The sequence below is a fragment of the Pollicipes pollicipes genome, unplaced genomic scaffold (assembly GCF_011947565.3).
Source record: "Pollicipes pollicipes isolate AB1234 unplaced genomic scaffold, Ppol_2.1 Scaffold_3087;HRSCAF=3621_pilon_pilon_pilon, whole genome shotgun sequence".
Classification (NCBI taxonomy): Eukaryota; Metazoa; Arthropoda; class Thecostraca; order Pollicipedomorpha; family Pollicipedidae; genus Pollicipes; species Pollicipes pollicipes.
This window is the reverse complement of record NW_023596225.1, coordinates 29,080,242-29,085,613: the sequence shown is the minus strand read 5'-3', so window position 1 is coordinate 29,085,613 and position 5,372 is coordinate 29,080,242. Positions and strand designations below refer to the sequence as shown.

The 5,372-nt window shown below is 46.5% G+C and overlaps 1 non-coding gene across 1 annotated transcript; it reads left to right on the top strand.

Annotated features, from left to right (window-relative positions):
• Positions 1 to 2,485: 2,485 nt before the first annotated feature.
• On the top strand, positions 2,486 to 2,557 carry TRNAV-AAC (transfer RNA valine (anticodon AAC)). Its single transcript has one exon. It is a non-coding gene; the product is annotated as a tRNA-Val (tRNA).
• The last annotated feature ends 2,815 nt before the right edge of the window (positions 2,558 to 5,372 follow it).

Here is a 5,372-nt window from a genome sequence, read left to right as displayed (position 1 = left end):
CAGTTCATTTAGGAACTTCCATGAGTCTTCACGAAAAATGGAATAAGAAAGCGCTAACTCTGTGATTAAATATTTGACTTTTTTGCGACGCGCTTAGTTCTGAAGCAACTTTTGAACAGTAAACGCGCATTGAAGATCACTCTATTTCAACGGTTTCGTATAATGCATCACATCGAAGTCAGAAGCCCTGCTCGAAATCCCGGTGGGTCATATGGGTAGGTTAGCGCAATCGCTGATTCCATTCGTTTTCAACTCCGCAAGTTTTCAGTAAACCATTCGGAACACGATTGTTGTAAAAGTCGGCTAGATTTGCCAGCAACGTAAGGAGTTTTCTGACCACCAGTCCTTAGCCCAACTGATTCGGTACGCATTTGAAGTATATAGACATGATTGTTCCGGACTGCACTTCATGGAGGAAGGGTTTACCTCCATGTCCACGGTTATGGTATGGACAAGTTCATTTGTTGTCTTGATTTCCGTTCCAATATTTTAGTAACTCAACTAACAAGCATACGCCAAGGTGTCAAACGCTGAATGAATGCAGTGACACGAATTTTTTGGTACTTCGCCGTGTGGCCGATTCCCTGTGGCTCATTGCAGGTTCTCCTTAGGGGTAGGATGCTACTTGGGCGATACTAAAGATGAAGGGTCACTCCAGGTCACAGAACAACAACGTACTAGCTGTACCTTGTGACAGGGTCTCTGCCGGCTGAAACTGGCATAAACAGTCCGAGTGGCGCTTATAAAACAGGGACGGTGCCCACTAGTGTTTGTGGAACTTGCAACTCGGTGCAGCCACCCCCGTAAATGAATGCAGCGTATGATTATAGGGGGCGGGGGGGGGGGGGGGGCGAATGCATGGAATCGCAAGCAAGGCGATAGATTAGTAAGGACCAGTGGAAGCAACGGCTACTCAGCAGAGGGCAGGGATGGACGAATTAAAAGCCGTATTTAGAGCCAATTAATCTTGAAACCTAAGACACTCTACGGGGAGTGGAGCTAGATGCCCAACAGGTCGTTCGTGGCCAATTCGTGTTATACGGATGTATCAGGGGAGAACCGTTCCACGGGCTCCTCTCAATATCATTATGTCCCTTACCTCAACCTTGTGCTACATCCCGAGCAGTGAAGTATCTATGTGTCTTACAAGGTACTGGCCAACCTACACTTGCATCTAGTCTGGAAAGAGCACTGGGTGCAGCAATTACTGAGTGCAGTTTCTTTGCAAGACAGCCAGGTTACCTGAACATATGAGAACATTCCTTACATCAAATGAAAGGAGGATGAGCATAATGAAACAAGTTGTTGTCCTAAAACTACATTCAGTGGCCTTCTAAGGCGCCAGATCTCTTAAAAGATAATTTTTTAAACGTTCCAAAAGTTGCACAGCGTTGAAAAAGCAACTCACTCCTTAACGAATGTAGATAGCGCCCTAAAACCACCTTCAATGTTTTTGCTAGACATTAAAGATCCTGAAGGCTAAGTTTTTCAGCTTGTTGCAAAAAGTTGCGGAAGACTGCAAGAGTGATTTACGGTTACATGAAGCGTCATGGAGCTCCAGGATCACTTGCATTCTTCTCACAAGGCTTCCCACAAGGCCATAAACAAAATGTTGCCAAATATCTCAAAAAACATTGCAAAGCGCAGCGTGCACCCGCCTGCAACGTACACATACATTTCGAAACGAACATTTGCTAAGGTGTTTTATGCTCCCGTACTACTTCCATGCGCACTTTTGTCGTGGAACCAACGTTGCTACCCAGGGATGGAAGTACGTAGAAAAGATCGGGAGGCTGAAAGCCAAACTTCAAAAGGAATGCCAGGCTTGGAAAGGAGACGGTCCTGCTCTCTCACACTGAGGTAGGCGGATGAAATCCAGCATGCAACTAAATCGGACACCGTGATATGGGACAGGACGCTCTCCATACAGTGTCTGCGTGGAGGGGCGCAGCGTATCCAGGCTTTGGTCCGGAGTAAGCCTCTGCACGGCCGGCCATGTGGTAGTTTTTAAGCGCTTGTGTAAGCTTACTTAACGTTCGGATTTGATTTCTCCTTTTAGAGTGTATCTGATGTCTTTTATTATGCGCATTTATCAAGGATTTAATTTCTAGACTATTAATTTTGGCCAATGGCCCCCGCAAGACGCATTGCATTTGGCGGGTTGCGAATGGGCACATGTAGCCGCGCTATATTCCCATTTGGATTTGTAGGGTACTTTTTCCAGGGGTAGTGTCCAAAACCATACTCAACTATTTGGAGCTGCGGGGTATCGATCCCGTACCTCTCACATGCTAAGCGAGCGCTCTACCACTTGAGCTACAGCCCCGGTGGTTCTCAAATATGACGTCAATAGTTGGCATGTAATGGCTGACCGACTGGTCAGCCTTTACTTGAGGTGGACCAACTCCCGAAGAGCTGGACAAGTCGAGGTCAGTCGGTCCGGCTCCTGTCTCCTGATCGGCCGGCTCATCAGGAACCGTCAGCTGTTTCCGTGGTGTAGTGGTTATCACATCCGCCTAACACGCGGAAGGCCCCGGTTCGATCCCGGGCGGAAACATCGTTAAGCTTGTAGGAACGCTACGGTTCTTACATAAGACCAACACAAAGATAGCTAACAGTACATAACTTAGGATGGGATGACATCGGCCGTTTCCCATCACGATTTGTGCGACATAATGCAAGAAGTTGGCATGACTATTGATCATTCCAGAAATAACGCGGGTAATCGATTAACATAAGAATCGTACCATAACCGAAAATGTGAATAAAAGTAAACATGTTAGACTCACAGACAAATATGAATGGAGATTACGAAAAAGGGTCAAGACACGAACAAACACGATATTTGTTTCCGCAAACACGTCCAGCACCGCTACCGCCCATCTCTCGGCGTTGAAAAAATGACCCATCAAGGCGGCATGACATAGTACATGGCTCGGACTTCATTGAGCTCGATGGAGGAACATTTCTCTGGAATGCCCATCACCTTAAGGCCTACCATGCAGTGACTCTCACTCGCCCAATTGTTCGACAATGGACTTCATGCTGTGGGCTGGGCCTAAGGACGAAGTCCTCTTGAACAAGCCAGCTAACCTTATCTTCATCGTCTCACCACCTGCTAGTTGTATCAGCCAGCTCTGTGATCGCAAGGCGATTCCTACTTTTTTATTGGTTTAGGCGACCATCGGACGATGTCACACTCGTTTCTCATTGGTGACATCACGTCAGTTCCTGTATCCTACGACCATGAATCAGTTCCGACGCGTGCCGTATATAGGCTGTACCGCTTGGTGACCCTGGAAAGGCTCCTACTCTCGACGAGCTCGAAGACGCGGAATTACTGTCGGTTGTGTGTGTGAACGTTGTAGCGTGAGTGTTGGTGAGTGTAAGTGCACAGAAAATAGAAGCCCTGTTTGACAGGATCTCTCTTTGGTTTTCGCGAGAAAGGACTGGCAGGAGCCAGGTCTCCACTATTATAACGATTACGCCAACAGTTAGAAACCTGCTGCACCAACCGACCTCTCAGAACGGACATTACATGCATACTGTTTTGTTTTCTTTTTACTCATTCTTTGCAACAGTTAGTTCATGTAACCTGAAGAGAATCCCTTCATTCATCGCTTCCCCCTTTTCAAGTTGGTGACATTTTTATTCCTGGTCACGTGGAATCTGCGCGTACCAACCTTACGGACGCGCCCAGAGGCAGCACAACCTGAGTGGCAAGCGGGTAACTGCCCCCTCGCCATTTGCCAAACGGGTAAATACATCTCCCGCGCAGTCCGATCTCCACATCTTTTGACAGAACCATTTTGATGCCATGTTTCATGGCATAAGCCCCGACGTCTCTGTCGACATGTGAACGCTAAAATTCACGATCTGGAGCTGCAGGGTATCGATCCCCGTACCTCTCACATGCTAAGCGAGCGCTCTACCACTTGAGCTACAGCCCCTGCGATATCCCAAAATGACGTCAATAGTTGGACGCCATGGTTCACCGACTGGTCAGCCTTCACGTGAGGTGGACCCGCTCCCGAAGAGCTGGTCATGTCGAGGTCAGTCAGGCGGCCCCTGTCCCCCGACCGGCTGGTTTGTCAGGTAGCATCACCTGTTTCCGAGGTATTGTGGTTATCACATCCGGCTGACATGCGAAAGACACCCGGTTCGATCCCGGGTGGAAACATTGCGTAGTCTGTAGAAACCCTACGGTTATAGTGCAACACCAGCACAAAAGAGTCAATATAAGATACATTGTGTTTGTACGTAACGACCTGGTTTCCCCTATGGAAGGCTGGCGCAATTCAGGACAACGGATGTTCTGGGTTTTTTTCCTCAAATGTCCCAAACTTTTCCAAATTCTGTTTCTTGGAATTCCAAATATTTCCAAAGTTCATGTTGTCATTTGCATGAACGAGGGCAAATAAAAATGCTAGATTTTTAGGCGGCCGATGTCATAACTGTCGTGGTCCAAGTCTCTATGAATGTCAGCTTAGTTATTTTCAACACAAATTGATTTTAAAACATCAGAAAGCTGTTCAGAAGCCACATTAACCAACGAAATTTTTTGAACATGGGTTCAAAAGTTTCATCATAAAAGCCATCGATAGAAAGAGTATCGATGTTAATGACTACAGGACAGCCTACGAAATTCATTGCTTACCTAGTTGCAATTTGTTGCTTCCGGCTGTCCAACTAAGCTGCCGTCGTCGGGATTAAAGGAAATGTTTGCATAAGAAATGTTTCAATTTTGTGTTTTCAATTTTGTGTTTTCAAATGTTTTCAGGACTGCCGTCTCGGCAGTCCTGAGCATAAATCTTAACACTTGCCTGGGTGGCCGGCTAGATGCCCTTCGCTGAGGTGCGGGGTCAATTTGACACCACCCTCTCCTGAAATCTCGGGAACCAGGTAAGCTAGAGACACGGAATTTACAGGTCATGTTGACCTGTACGTGAATGCACTTCGGTCAAAGTTTGATGCTCCTAAGTCATCACCTTTGGGTCAAAGAATGTCAAACATGGTCAAATTCCAGGATGGTCTCCAAAGTGTCTCCAGAATCTAGATAGCCATTTCCATGCAAAAGGTAACACGCTTATTTAAGGTCAGTGACGTTGTTTGACCTTTTGAAGGTCATGGTGGCCAAAATCATACAAAACCTGCTCTGCGTTTTGCACTTTAATAAGCAAAAAAGATCACGCTAGGAAGTATGTTTCTAAAAAAGCAAAGCGTTGACCTGGATCATTCAGATCAATGATCTACTCTGACCTCCAAAAAGTTCGTGAAAGATGTATAATGCGGTTCCTGCCCTCAGTAAATTCGAAATAAGCGCCAGACTGCCCCTACGGCAAGCCCTAGAACAATAAAACAGGTTGATTTTG